The 15864-nt window shown below is 46.8% G+C and overlaps 1 long non-coding RNA gene across 2 annotated transcripts in view; it reads left to right on the top strand.

Moving 5' to 3' along the window:
- The first annotated feature begins 389 nt into the window (after positions 1-389).
- LOC311624059 overlaps positions 390-15864 on the top strand; it is a 41123-nt gene continuing 25648 nt past the window's right edge. For both annotated transcript variants that reach the window (XR_014795241.1, XR_014795242.1), the window contains exon 1: positions 390-1398. This is a non-coding gene — a long non-coding RNA (uncharacterized lncRNA). The remainder of the gene's footprint in view (positions 1399-15864) is intronic.

Genomic DNA, 15864 nt, shown 5'->3' with positions numbered 1-15864 from the left:
TGGCAATAGCCAATTGATCAGTTCATAAAGAAGAGGGGGAGGGGGATAGGGAGGAAGGCATAATATGGCAGTTTTGTGCAACGGGGGTCCTGTCATGTCCTATATTCAAAGGCAAAGCTATTTATCTTTTGTGAGATGGGTCTTAGGAAAAAGCAGCCATAACTGGTCTATGGTGTAGGCAGGAATGTAAAATAGGATGAAAACTACTTTGGCATCTTCTTATGAAGTTGAATGTACACTTATCCTATGACCTAGCAATTCTGCTCCTAAGTATTTACCCGACAGAAAAATGAAAACACATTGTATTAGTTATCTATCATTGTGTACTAAGTTGCACCAAAACTTAGCAACTGGAGAGAACAATAAATGTTTATCATCTTTACAGTGTCTGCGGTCAGGGATCCAGCAACAGCTTAACTGTGTGGTTCTGGCTGGAGGCGTTTCATACAGTTGCAGTCAGTATGGTGGCTGGCCAAGAGGAGGGCTCGATGGAGCTGGAAGATCCATGCTCAAGACACCTTGCTTACCTGGAGAGTTAGTCCTGATGAGAGACCTCCGGTCTTCTCCACTTGGACTCTCCATAGGGCTGCTCGGGTGTCCTTACGACATGACAGCCAGCTTCCCCAGAACAAGTGATGTGAGAGAGCAAGGAGAAGCTACAATGCCTTTTATGTCTTAGCCTTGGAAGACACATAACAGATCGACATTTCTGTAATATCCTACCGACTGCTTGGTCAGCTTTATCCAACATTGGGGAGACTACATGAGGTCATGAATGCTAAGAGTGGAGGATCATTGGAAGAAATCTTGAAGGCTGATGACCACAGGGTTAATGTACCTGTGCCTCCTCTAGTCTACACAGAGCAACACACATTACACACCCCCTTCCCGTGGCCCCTTGAGATGCTAGTGCATTGAGTCCCGGTATCCCTGGGGGGATTTGTGAGGGGGCTTTGGTTCCAGTGGAGCTATAGCTGCAGCAGTGGCATCAGAAGACTGCAGTGCTCAGCAAGAGGCTGTGCAGAGGAGTGATGGGCTGGCTGAAGTGTATGGGTTCCTGAATGAACATAGCCTTGCCCCAGGAGCTGGCCCTGCTGTGCAGTGTGGCTTGGAGCAGGCTAATTAGATCCAATGGGAAGGACTGTAAGGGTCACCTGGTCTCTGGTTTTATATGTTCTCAAACAAAGACTCAGGACCTTCAAGACAGCCTTTCAGCTGATGTGTCACATTCAAGCAAAGAATGATCTAGAAGCACTTTGATGACGAGGCTTATGTTTTTGGTTTTTTTTTTCATCCTGGCCTCTCCCTGGCAGGGCAAGGAGTATGGTGAAGAGATGAGATGATGTGGGGAAGAGAGGCACTAGCCCTTTAAGGGGAAGCCAGTGTTCACAGAACAGTGTAAGTCAGCATGCAAATGGCTGTGCAAATGCAGACTTGGGACTCAAGGCCAGTAAACTTGGATGAACCAAAGGGTTTTTGTGTCTGTTTGCCCAGCCCTGAATCATGGTTCCCTGGAGGATGTGAGAAGAAGCACTGCAGCTCTAGAATTTCTATAAAGGAGGCCCTGGGGTGGGGAGAGCAATCTGGCTCAGAAGGAGGGAGGCTGCAGTCACTGAACTGAGCTGGGAACAGCATGTCTGTAATTGAGGGTGTCTTTGACTCTTCATTTTCTATCTCTAATCTGTTAATGGGGCAGCAGGAATCATTGCTATTTAATAACTCCCCTATCCAATTCTTTGAATACCTCTTTCTATTGTACTTGATCATCTAATCTGGTATTTTATAAATCATTCCCTCCCCCACTTCATGTTCCTTTTCCACTCTTTTTTTTTTTTAAATCAATCTTTATTGTTCATATTATTACAAAGGTTCCTCATTTCTTCCCCCCTCCACCAGGTTCCCACCCCACCCTCCGCCCCCTCCCCATCCCCCATTGTCCTCATCCATAGGTGCAGTTTATGTTCAGTCTCTTCCTCCCTTTCCCTGATAGTAAATCCCTTTTCAGATAGTAAATCAGTTACTTAGCATTTTCTCATATCAATAATTCCTCCACATGCCCAATGATACATTTCACACAAAAGACATTTCCAAATAGGTCAACCAGCCTCATCCAGGCCCCACCCAAGGCACTCACAGATCAACACCCCAGCCCTATACTAACTCAACACATCCAGATCTAAGCCTTCATCACTTGATTCAGCAGACCCTCAAGTTCCCAAAAAAGTTTCCAGTCATGTCTGAGAGGCAGCCGTGGGGCAGGGGCAGGCGAGGAGCGAGCTGTTCGGGGCCTGGCTGCTCCGGGCTTGGCCTCTGTTGCTCTGGTTCGCTCCACAACCAACTGCTCTGGGTCTGGTCACTGCCGCTCCCGACCTAGTTGCTCTGGACTTGGCTGCTGCTGCTCCGGGCCTGGCCGCACCTGACCCGGCTGCTCTGGGCCCGGCTGCTCCCAGCCTGGCAGCTGCTGCTCCGGGTCTGGCCGCACCCGACTCCGCTGCTCCGGGCCTGGCCTCTCCCAGCCTGGCAGCCGCTGCTCTGGGCCTGGCCACTCCCAGCCTGGCAGCCGCTGCTCCGGGCCTGGCCGCACCTGACCCGGCTGCTCCGGGCCTGGCCGCTCCCAGCCTGGCAGCCGCTGCTTTGGGCCTGGCCACACCCGACCCGGCTGCTCCGGGCCTGACTGCTCCCAGCCTGGCAGCCGCTGCTCCAGGCCTGGCTGCACCAGACCCGGCTGCTCCGGGCCTGGCCGCTCCCAGCCTGGCAGCCGCTGCTCCGGGCCTGACCGCTCCCAGCCTGGCAGCTGCTGCTCCGGGCCTGGCCACACCTGACCCGGCTGCTCTGGGCCTGGCTTCCCCAGGCCCGGCCGCTCCGAGTCTGGCCGCTCCCAGCCTGGATGCTCCGGGCTTGGCTACGGCTGTTCTGGGCCTGGCTGCTCCCAACCCGGCTGCTCTGGGCCCGGCTTCTCCGGGCCCGGGAACTCCGGGTCTGGGTGTTCCTGGACTGGCCACCCTGAGCTTGGCTGCCTCTGCCTCAGGCCTGGCTGCCACTGCCCCAGGTCTGGCTGCTCCAGTGCTGGCTGTTGTTGCTCTGGTTCTGGTTGCTGCTGCTCTGGGGCCTGGTCCTTGCTGTTCCGGGCCCGGTTGCCACTGCCTTGTGCCTGGGCACTGCAGGCCTGGCCGCTGCTGTTCCAACATTCTGTCCTTTTTTTTTTTTTTTTTTTTTTTTTTTTTTTTTAATGCATATATGTTGCAATGTTGGCTGGTGAGTTGAGTTCTGACTTAGTCTTTGATTTTTCAAGATCTTCTTTGTATTCTTTCTTAAGTAATTTTACTATCTTTTGCTCTCACTTGATTTCTTCACCTTGAGAACTTCTTTGGTTTCTTCCTCCTTGTCCTGGGAGCTCAGCAGGTTGGCCTGTGGCACCCCTTTGTTCTCAGCGGGCTCCCGCGCTGCTCCAGCCTATTGCCGGGGTCGGCGCCGCCCAGGAAGCAGCCCACAGCCTTGGCTCCGCTGCCCGTGCTCAGAGGTTGAAGGCTCAGGGGCACCTCCCCCCTGGGGGTCCCGTTGCCCGGCTCCCTGCCGGCGCCCGGCTGGCCGGTGTCCGGCAGGGGCTCCTGCTCCCTGTAGCATTCCTCCAGTCTGGAGCTTTTTTTTCTCCTTCCTCCTAGGGGAGTCCAGGATCAGAGTCAACAGACTGTCCTCTGCGCGCAGTGCGCGAGACTCTGGGGGCTCCGCTTTTCGCCACTCCCCTGGGATTCCGCCTCACAGCCCCGTCTCCCCCTGCTCGAGCCTGGGTCCCCAGGGTCTGGTCCAGGACTGGGGTTCAGAGCAGTCGAAACTGGGGCCCAACACAGCCGGGACTCCTGTTTCCTTCCCTCCAGGGCAATCCCGCATCAGAGTCAACATTCCTTCCCTTGCAAGCAATGTGCGCGACTCCGGGGGCTCGGCCTTTCGCTGCTCTGCCAGGATTCCACCTCACAGCCCCGTCTCCCTCTGCTTGAGCCTGGGTCCCCAGGGATTGGCCCAGAACTGGGGTTCAGAGCAGTCCGGACTGAGGCTCAGCGCCGCCGGAGGCCCTGTTCCTTCCGGCTAGGGTAATCCAGCATGAGAGTCAACATTCAGTCCTCTGCGCGCAATGTGCGCGCGACTCCGGGGGCCCTGCTTTTCGCTGCTCGCCTGGGATTCCACCTCACAGCCCCGTCTCCCCCTGCAGGAGCCTGGGTCCCCAGGGTCTGGCCCATAACTTGGGGCTCAGCGCTGCCGGTTCGGGGGTTCAGCCCAGGCTGGGGGTTTTATTTTCTTCCTGCTAGGGAACACCGGGCAGCACCCAGCCCTCTCCTCCTCTCTGGCTGTGACCTCTCCGCGCGCGCGCTCGTGCATGCGGGCGCGCAGCATGTCTCCGTACCTTAGGCTTTTTTTCAGCTCCTCTGATTTTCCTTCTGGTTTTCTCTTTCCTTCTTGTTGTAGAATTTTCAGTCAGTCGACTACCTGTAGCTCTGGGCGATGTCCACTCTACATTTTAGTTGTATTCCATTGAAATTGTTGTGTGCTGCTGCTGTTAGGTGTCTACCCGAGCAGCCATCTTGGATCCTCTCCTCCCCTTTTCCACTCTTATTCGCTATTCTTTTTATGCCAGATCAACTTTGATATTTTTTAATGTACTTGCCTGGTGATAAGGTTATTCCAATGACCAGTGCAGACCTCTTCCTGGAGCTCCAGACTCAAGTAACCCAGTGTCCCCTAGACAGCTCTCCTTGGTTGTCTCCCAGGTACCTCAGTTGAAGAGATCTGAGATGAAACTCATAGCCCACCGAAATTTGGTTCTTGCAAGTATTCTGCACCATCTCCATGAAGCTGTAAAATGGTGGTGGCTCCCTCCAATTAGTGCACATGCCAGAAGGCTGAGGTCAGCCTGGAACCTCCCTTACTCTTCTGCATTCCCATGCAATCAGACAAGTCCTGTCTTCTTGTCTGACATCTTGACTATTTTATTATTTTTATTTTTTTAAAGATTAAAAAAAATATATTTTATTGATTTCTTACAGAAAGGAAGAGAGAGGGACAGAGAGTTAGAAATATCAATGAGAGAGAATCATCAATCAGCTGCCTCTTGCACACCCTCCACTGGAGATGTGCCTGCAACCAAGGTACATGCCCTTGACCGGAATTGAACCTGGGACCTTTCAGTCCATAGGCTGACGCTCTGTCCACTGAGCGAAACCAGTTTTGGCTATCTTGGCTATTTTAATGTCCCTTAACTGGTCACCCTCTGTTACTACCCTCCTACCATTGCATCCCTAACTTCTCCAGTCTCAGAAGTCAGAGTTATTTGTGTCTCTACTCTGATGCAATAATGTACAATACCTGTGTGACATGGGGAAGGTTGCTGCCCCTGTCTAAGCCTTAGTTCCCCATTGGTCAACGGAGAAGATGGTCCACATGTGTCAAACACAAGGCCCGCGGGCCAAATCCAGCCCGCCAGGCCTTGCAATGTGGCCCGCACCGCGCTGTCATCACTGCACTCCGCTGTCAGTTTATGACATTGTCAGTTTATGACTGTTCAGTAAACCATTCGGCCCGCGATTTAGGCTGGATTTTAGATTTTGGCCCCTTCTCTGATTGAGTTCGACACCCCTAGTCGCTTGCTAAGGACCACACAGATCATTTTCTGGAGTGTTATATGGCACTGAGGGGCTGGCTGTGTTCTGGATAGAGAGCAACCCCATGGCAGGGTGGGTGACCCTCTAGCATCCAGAAATTACAGTATAAGCAATCCTTGGAGCCTTTAGCCTCCAGGTCTTCTCAGCCTGCCTGCCACTTCCTGCCTCCAAGAGGGAAGAAGTGTCATAAGCCACAGCTGAAACTCATACCTCTGTTTTGGTTTCCCTCCCCACATTCCAAAAATATGTGCTCATTCCTTTCCCATTCCAGAACTTCTAACCCAACTCAGTCTTACCCAGTTTCTCACCACTGTGAACTTTCATATATAAATTTTTGAAAAACCTGTTTTATTTTGAAATTACTATATATTCACAAAGAGTTGAAAAGGCAATACAAGGAGATCTCATATATCCTGTATCTCTCATCTGGATCTCCCCAATGATTACATCCCACCTAACTACAGTACTAAAACCGGGAAATTGACATTGGTACATGTATGTATAGTTCTGTTATATTACCATTGGTATAGATTTGTGTAACCGCCACCTTGTCAAAATATGGAACTATTCCATCACCATAAAAGATCTCTGTCCTGCTACTCCTATATAGTCATACCCACTCCTCTTGCCAACATCCTTAACCCCTGGCAACCACTAATGTTTTCTCCATTTTAATATTTTTGTCATTTTGAGAATGTTATATAAATGGAAGCATATAATATGTGAGTTTTTGCATTTTCCCCACTCAAAATCATGCCCCCAAGATCCATCCGGGTTGTTGCATGTATTAACAGTTCCTTTTTTTTTTTTTCCAGTTGTAAATTGTTGTGTAAATATACCATAATTTGTTCAACCATTCACTTGTAGGACATTTTAATTGTTTCCGTTTTTGTTATCCATCTATCTATCTATCTATATATATAAAAGTTCAAGCGACCATCACAACTGAAACAACTGAACGTACGACCGACCAGGTCAGCAGGGGGGTTAGTGAGGGACCACTGAATGACTGAACAAGAAGGCTATGAGGGGCAACCAGGCCTGTGGGGAGTCGGGGGGGGGGGGCCCTAGAGACAGTTGGGAGTGATCAGGCCAGTAGGGGGGGCAATTAGGGGCAATCAGGCAGGTAGGCAGTAGTTAGGAGCCAGTGGTCCCAGATTGTGAGAAGGATGTCCAACTGCTGGTTTAGGGATGTCCGACTGCCGGTTTAGGTCCAATCCTAAACTGGCAGTCAGACATCCTTTGAGGGGTCCCAGATTGGAGAGGGTATAGGCTGGGCTGAGGGGACTCCGCCCCCTACATGAATTTCATGCACCAGGCCTCTAGTGATAATAAAAGCATAATATGCTAATTAGCCTGGATATCCTTCCGGATGAAGCCAGGGTTGTGAGAGAAGCCCGGGTCCCAGGTGCCAGAGGGAAGCCAGTGCCAGCAGCTAGGGGAAGGAAGGCCTATTCTTGCACAAATTTAGTGCATCGAGCCTCTGTTATAAATAAATTTCTATGAACAATTGATGGCAGATTTTTGTGTGTGGACATAATTCTTTCTCTGGGATAAATGCCCAGGAATGCAATTGCTGGGTTGTATGGTAAGCATATTTCATTTTTAAACAAACTGCCAAACTATTTTCCAGAGTGACTCTACCATTTTATGTTTCTACCAGCAACCTATGAGAGATCCAGTTTCTCTGCATCCTCTTAAGTATTTGGTATTATCATTGTTTTTTATTTTAGCTGTTCTAATAGGTGTGTAGTGATACTCATCGTGGCCTTAATTTGCATTTCCCTGAAAGCTAATGATTTTGAGCATCTTTCCATGTGCTTATTTGCCATTTTATATTTTCTTCGATAAAGTGTCTCTTTATTTTTTTGCTCATTTCCTAATTGGATTGGTTTTTTTTTTTAACTGCTTTGTCAGATATGTGTGGTCTGCAAATATTTTCTCCCAGTGTTTTCAGCATTTTCACAGTGTCTTTTGCAGAGCAAAAGTTATTAATTTTAATAATGTCCAATTTATTGATTTTTATGGCTCATACTTTTGGTGTCAAGTTTAAGAACTCTTAGGTTATCAACCCTAGGAACTGATGATTTTCTCCTCTAAAGGTTTTATAGTTTTACATTTAAATCTGTGATTAATTTTGACTTACTTTTTGTATAAGGTGAGATTCAAATATTTTCCCGGTGGATATTCGACTGCTCTAGCACCATTTGCTGAAAAGACTATCCTTCATTAAATACCACTTGCATCTTTGTCAAAGTTGGCTGTGCTTGTGTGAGGCGCTTTCTGGGTTCTCTATTCTGCTCCATTGACCTATGTGTCTGTCTCTCCACCAATAGCACACTGTTTTGATTTCTGTAGCTACATAGTAGGTCTCAATATTGAGAACTGATTTCTTCCATTTTATTATTCTTTTTCAAAATTATTAGTTCCTTTCCATATAAATTTGAGAATAGTCTTGTTTATGCAAATGTTCTCACTGAGATTTTGATACAAATTATATTAAATTTGTATATCAATTTGGGGAGAATTGACTTCTTTACTATCGTGAGTTTTCTAATCCATGAACACATTATGTCTCTCCACTAATTTAGATTTTCTTTTATTTCTTCTTTAGTTGGCATTTTGTAGCTTTCAACATACCAATCCTGTACAGCTTTTATTAAATGTATATATAAACATCTCATCTATTTTTGAATAACTGTAAATCACACCTCAGCTTATTGAGGTACGATTGACAAATAAAAATTGTCTATACCTATTTAGGTTGTTATAGGCAGGAGATTCACATGCTAGACATTCAGTTGCTCTCAATAGTTATTGTGCTTACTGGGCCCCCAAAGCCATCAGGGGCTGGGTGGGTATCTTAGTTGGCAGGTACTATTTCTGCCTTAATAAGCATTCTTTTAGTTAAAAGTCACAAACCCCTTTTGGTTTAAGTGATAAAGTGGTGAGGATGGAACTTTTGTTTTTTTTTGCAAAACCATAAAGAGGAAAAAGTCAGCCTGGTCCTCTAGAGAGAAAGAAGTAGGTTAAAAGCTGAGAGCTTGACCTAATCTCGTGGTAGGCAGGAAGTAGGAGCCAAAAGCAAATGTGTGCAAGAGAGATTCCCCTGGGCCTACAGAGGAGGAGCTGGCCAGAGGATCCTGGTGGCAGGAGACCCGGCCTCAGGACCCCTTGGAGTGGCACAGACTTTGCCTTGTGAAAACCCTCTCCTAGTGTCTGGACCTGCATGAAGATAGGCCCTCTGGTTCTTACTCTGGAAAGAGCAGGAGAGAGGCTGGACAGGGATGGGTGTAAACTGGACAGGGGACTGAAGTGGTCCCTGTTGGTGCCTCACCCAGGTCCCTTTACCACTGTGGCTGCTGTGCGTGCTGCCCCCTGCTGGCTCACCACTTCCTTCTTCTCTTGCGTTATGCTCAGTCCAAAGGGATCTTCAGGTTTGGGAGGCTATAGGTCCAAGCCCAGCAGCCTGTAGCCAATAGGTGAGTGTTACGTTAAAGACCTGACCCCTTGCCTCCAGGTGAGTCTGACATCTAAGACTAGATTCCAGCTGAAACCACACTTCTGCCTAGCAGGGTAGAGGTTGAAGCGGTCCTCCCTATTGTAGATATGAGAGTAAGGGAGCACTGACATGCTTCTGGGGCCTCTCTTTTCCTCGCTTCCTGCCTTCCCACACACATCCAGAGTCGGGCCTCATCTCTGCTCTCTATTCCCCTCCCTCCCTGGCTTGGGAGCCAGAGAAAGGATCTCAGTAGGTCCGTTGACTCTCTTTTGCTTCCTTGTGGATCAGTTGATAACTTTGATGATTCCCAAATGGGGCTCCCCCCATAGACTATTTGCATTTCCAGAATAATGGGAAAAGACTTGAACAAGTACTTTACCAAAGAAGAGATGCAGTAGTAAATAAACACAAAAAGAAGCTCAGCACTCAATTTCATTAGTCATAAGGAAAATGCAAACTAAACCACCATGAAATCTCACTGCACACCTATTAGAATGGCTGAAATAAAAAGGGAGATCATAACAAGCTTTGTTGAGGTTGAAGGTTAACCCTTATACAGTGTGGTTGGGAATGAAAATGGAAAAACTACCTTGAAAAAAGTTTGGCAGTTCCTTAAAAATATAAACACACACCTACCATATGACCAAGCCATTTTATTCCTAGGTATTTACCAAAAGAAATGAAATGCTCATATAAAGACCTGTATGTGAATATTCATAGCAGTTTTATTTGTAATAGCAAAAAACTATGAATAACACAAAAGTTTATCCATCGGTGAACTGGTAAATTGTGGTATAAAACGAAATGCTGCTCAGGAATAAAAGAGAATAAATTACCGATACTGCAACAATATGGATGAATCTCAGAATAATCATGCTGAGTGAAGGAAGTCATATTAAAAAGGGCATTTTAGTCCAGCCAAAATGGCTCAGTAGTTGAAAGTCAACCTATGAACCAGGAGGCCACAGTTGGATTCCCAGTTAGGGTATATGCCCGGTTGCAGGCTCAATCTCCAGTGTGTGTGTGTGTGTGTGTGGGGGTGGGGGGGGGGGGTGGGGGGGAGAGGGTAAGAGGGGGGTAAGGCAGTGCAGGAGGCAGCTGATTGATGATTCTCTATCATCATTGATGTTTCTATCTCTTCCTCTCCCTTCCCCTCTGAAATTAATAAAAATATATTTTAAAAAAAATCTATATATATATAAAAGGACATTTTGGTTGGGTTCTAAGGTGAAAACCTATGATAGATGGAGAAGGAGGTAAAACATGCAGCTTGAAGGAATAGCCTTGGGTCATGTGTAGAGTTTTCCTTTGTTTTAAAAAAATATATATTTTATTGATTTTTTACAGAGAGGAAGGGAGAGGGATAGAGAGTTAGAAACATTGATCAGCTGCCTCTTTCACAACCCCTATTGGGGATATGCCCACAACCAAGTTACATGCCCTTGACCGAAATCGAACCTGGGACCTTTTAGTCTGTAGGCCGACTACTGAGCCAAACCGGTTTTGGCTAGAGTTTTCCTTTTAAGGGAAGATCCAGGGAAGACATGATGTCTTTAAGGGGAGCTTGGCAGGACAATAATAGAACAAGACCAATTATAGACGTTGGTCCTTTCAGAAGTGATAATAGTTTGCTCACTTTCTGGCTTCATATCTCTTACCAAGAGGACCTCCAGGAGATTGAAGCCAGAGCAGTGATTTTCAAACCTTGCTGTGCAATGGAACTACCCAGAAGTGTTTAGAAAATATTTTTGCCTGGGTCCCATCTGCAGGGATTCTGATGTAATTGGTCTGGGCTGCAGCCTGGGCATCAGGAGTTTTTAAAGCTCCCCAAGGGAACAACAATGTTTGAGACCATGGCCCTGGAGGGTTATGTTAGAAAAACTAATGCCTGGGTCATGAAGGAAAGAGGAAGAAACAGCAGAGAAGGCCCTGGAAACACTGTTGGCCGTCCACACTGCAGAGAAGGAAAGAACATAAGAAGCGGGTTAAAATGTTTGAACTCAGATGAGGGCCTGTTCCCTAACAAACTTTCACACGGGTTGAGTATCCATTGACGATCCTTATTCTATTATTTCATTGGGGGTTGAATAATTGTTTTTTGCTACTTCATCTTCCTTTTCTTTTCTTTTCTTTTTTTTTTTTTTTTTGACTATCACTATGAACTTGTGGATTTTAAATAGAAATATTTTATAATAAATTGTAGTTATTCTTTTTTTAAAAAAATATCTTTTTCTTGATTTCAGAGAGGAAAGGAGAGGGAGAGAGATAGCAACCAATGACGAGAGAGAATCATTATCAGCTGCCTCCTGTACGCCTCCTACTGGGGATTGAACTCTCAACGTGGGCAAGTTCCCTGACCAGGAATTGAACCATCACCTCCTGATTCCTGGGTCGATGCTCAACCACTGAGCCACACCAACTGGGTTAGTTATTATTATTATTATTATTATTATTATTATTATTTTTATATTCAAAATGTTCTAAAGTAGGTCTGCCTGTTCAAGCTAGCTCCTTTATCCTTTCAACATGACCCCTTGGGTATTTGAGCATTTCCTTGCTCTTTGCACTACTAGTTGCCAGGTCCCCCCTGGGGAGCTCTGTAAAGGTGAATTATTTCCCTCTGAAGGAAAAGAAGCTGCTGAGATAGGCCCTGAACAGAACACATTAGCCAAATCTATAATAGGAAAGTATGTCCTAATTGCTGGTTGGATTGAGATGGCAATTTTAATAATATTGGAGACAGGGCTTTTAATGGGTGAGACTGCTGCATTAAGATGGCCATCGTCCACTGTGAGGGACCACTCATTCTTCCTGGCTTTAGGAACAGGCTGTTAAATGGAGAAACGGTGTGAATAATCACTCTTTCTCTAAAATAAGTCTTGTATAATGGATCTTAATCCTTGAAAGCCCTGTTTAATTTATATTGGGCCATATTAATATTTTAAACAAAGGGGAAGAGGGAGGTCTATTGGGTCTCATTTGTCAAACTGATTATTAAGTATAAAGACCTAACTTAATTTTATTACTCATTAGGCAGGAATGTCCATGCCCACTATGGGATATTTCAGGGCAATATGGGGAATTTGGGCCAAGCAATAGTTCTGATGGTTAAGGTGAGGCATATCTGCTTCTCCTCTATTTTATGTTTTTTTAAAAAATATATATTTTATTGATTTTGTACAGAGAGGAAGGGAGAGAGATAGAGAGTTAGAAACATCGATGAGAGAGTCATCGATCAGCTGCCTCTTGCACACCCCCCACCGGGGATGTGCCCGCAACCAAGGTACATGCCCTTGACCGGAATCGAACCCGGGACCTTTCAGTCCCCAAGCTGACGCTCTATCCATTGAGCCAAACCGATTTCGGCTATTTTATGTTTAGTGCTAAGATCAGAAGGGCTATCTTGCTTAAATGTAGTGGGGTTCCCTGCTATAAGTGTAATATGAGTCCCAGTAAGGCCCTGAAAGTTTGACAGTTAGTGCATTTCAGCAGATGTTAAAGCTAATTCAGAAACTGTGCTGCAGAGGGGCAAAGCCAGGGGGCACCCTTTTATCTCTTTGTTGTATACATTCTGTTAACAAAGTTCGGATTTCCAATTGGTTCATCTGTTTTTATTTTCTCCCTCCCTGTATTGAAGTATTTTGGGGAGAGGTGGTTACTGACTCTATTTTAGGGCTGTCCCCTCACCCCTTCTCATATTTATAAGCTTCTTCCTCAGAGAGCCTCAAGTCAGCATTGTCAGGATCAGGGGCCTCCTTCCTGGCAATTGCTACCTTGTTGGCTAAGGGATCCCAGACTGAGCAGGGATCAGAGTAGCTCTTTATCATGTTGCTAAGACTTGGCACTCAATTGATTCCAGGGTCTTTTTGGTCCCTTTTATAATTGTCCAATGGAATCATGGTGCCCTCTGGCCCTTTAAGAAGGCCATGGATAAAGCATTTGGGGCACTTTTTGTAGGAGTCTCTGCCATGAGGTGCCATGGTGCCTTTTTCCTACAGCCCTTTGCATTGGCAGCAGCAGCAGCAGAGGCATTTAAGGCTCCAGGGGTCCTGGTGAACCATCTACTTTTAGGAGTGTAGACCTCAGCAAGGCCACACTCTGTTTTTTAACATGAGTGAGCATTGGGCCTAAATATTGCACAGGACATTGGTCACACACCCAAAGGTCATAGCGTAAATGTTGTGCCCCCAAGCCTAGCATCAGTCATGGTTTATGCAGGAATCCGAGATACACAATTTGATGAGATGTACAGATAGGCAAACTCTTGAGCCCACCCCTGACCTACTGACTCAGAATCTCTGTGTTAATAAGCTTACCAGGTGACGCTGAAGCCAAAACACATGTCCCAGGGCCACTCTAAGGAGGGCCCCAGTTCCATACTTTTGTCCCTCAATGGCAATTATTGAAACTTCCAGCTTTGGCTGGTAGGATCTATACCCTGTGCTCAGTAGGACCAAGCAGCACAGCTCAAAATGCAAGTTAACCAGCAGTCAGCAGAGGCCAGAGAACAAGCCAAAGCAAGAGATGAGACCCCAGTGGTTTGGTCAAAACTTAGATACCCCGCTTGATATGCCAGTTGTTGGAGTTCATCCTGCCTCTCTGGGGTAACATGTGTTGTGGTGTTGAGGAGTGACGTTTCATGATGTCTGCAACTGGCTTTCAAAAGCTTCATCCTGACGGCAGTGAAAAGCCATGAGGGCTTTGGGAAGAGAAGGGACAAGGTTGATTTGGGCTACAGCAAAATCACTGGTGGAAGGCTCTGCTGCAGGAAGGAGGAAGGATTGAAGTGGGAGGGGTGTAGAGGAGATGAGTCCAATGAGAAATGAAGAAGCCCTCCCTCTGTGGAGGGAGCAGGGAGGCTGAGACAGGAGTGGAGAGGGCAAGACTCGCTCACACATCATTGGGAGCACAGTGCTTAGTGACCAAACAAACAAACAAACAAACAAACAGAATGGCTTGAAACCAGACTACTTGGGTTTAAGCATCAACTTGGCACATTACTAAACCTCTGTGTGCCTCAGCTCCCTTATCTATAAAATGGGGACGTATTAATTTTCAAGTGCTGACATAACAAAATACCATAGACTGAGTGGCTTAAGCGACATAAATTTATTTCCTCACAATTCTGGAACTTGAAGTCCAAGATCAAATTGTTGGCAGGCTTGGTTTCTTCTCAGTTCTCTCTCTGGGTTGTAGATGGCTATCTTCACATGGTTTTCCCTCCCGGATTCAAATCTCCTCTTCTTAGAAGGACAGCAGTCTTATTAGAGGAGGCCCACCCTAATGACCTCATTGGAACAGAATAACTTCTTTAAAGACCCTGCCTCCAATACAGTCACAGTATTAGGTATTGGCAGTTAGGACTTCAAATATGATTTTTGGGGGATACAACTCATATTATACAGGAAGATAACAGGATGTACTTCACAGACTTGTAGGGAGAATTAATTGAATTCTGACATGTGAAGTGCTTAGAACACTGAGAGAAATGTTTTCGGTTGTTAAAGATGCAGAGATATATGAAAAGGAGGCAGAAATTTCAGGGAAGTCCCAAAGCTCCTGCCTCCTCTGGAAGCTGGCTCCGTGGAGTCCTAGCAGTTCTCGGGGCCTAGCACCCTCAGAGGCCTCCCCCTTTTGTATCTGGTGTCTCCTTTCTGAGGTCACAGCTCTAAAAGGTCAGGACCAGTCAGATGCGGTGATGCCTTGAAAGATGTGGTTTTCAAAGTGTGATCTCCAGATCATCAACATCACATGGGAACATGCAATAGAAGCCAATTCTTGGCCCCATCCCAGACCTACTGAGTCAGAATCTCTGTTAGTAAACCTCCCAGGTGATGCCGAGGCACACAGAAGATGCAGAACTTCTGAACAAATGTCTGCTCCAAGCCATCTTTTGGCGAAGGAATCCATTTTGCAGAACTACCACTGGGAGGCAGCACAGGACTGCAAGGTAAACAGGGGCTAAGTAAAAGCTCCTGCATAAGCAAAAACCTCTCCTGTTCCTCCTGCCTCCAGCCTTGCCCCAAGCTCCTCCCCGTTCTCCCCACACAGCTTGAACATCCTCCAAACCCCAAACCCAATCCGATCAATCGTGTCACTGGTTTAGAATTCTTCAATGACTTCCAATGGCACAAACTGCTCAGCAGCATCTCCTGTTACATGCACCTTGCACATCCCCTCTTCTCTGTTATCTTCCCTGGAGTCCAGACCCTTCTGGGTGTAACTTGGGTAAGACACATCATTCTGCTCCTCAGTGTCCTCATCTGTGAAATGGGGGCAACCACCAAGACTTTTCTCAGAGGGCTGTTGTTAGCGAGAGCTTGTTTACAAAAGGATTCTGGCCTCGGGTCCTGTGAACAGCGCTCAGTATGCAGTAGCTTTGCTTCCCCCTGTGCCAGGCTAAGCACAGCATATAGCCAGGTGCAGTGAATGCTGTCTAAACCCAACCCATCCCCCAACGTCATGACTTCCAGCAGCCAGCACTGGCATCTCTTTGCAGGGCTTCTTCTAGCTGCTGGGACCCACTGTGATATCAGGACCATAAAACTCCGTTTAACGGGAATGGTAACAGTGCCAACGGATGGTACTGCTGGGAGGGCCTTGTTAGTATCCCACGTAGAATAGGTCCTCAGACTTTTGCTGTTGGGGTTTCCTAGCACTCGTCCTTCTCTTGCCTGTCTCTGTGACTCCCTTATCTGCAGGAGTGGC

The sequence above is a fragment of the Pipistrellus hanaki genome (genome assembly GCF_964339955.1).
Source record: "Pipistrellus hanaki genome assembly, chromosome: 6".
Lineage (NCBI taxonomy): Eukaryota > Metazoa > Chordata > Mammalia > Chiroptera > Vespertilionidae > Pipistrellus > Pipistrellus hanaki.
The sequence above is the reverse complement of the archived record's forward strand: the minus strand, read 5'-3'. Positions and strand labels throughout refer to the sequence as shown.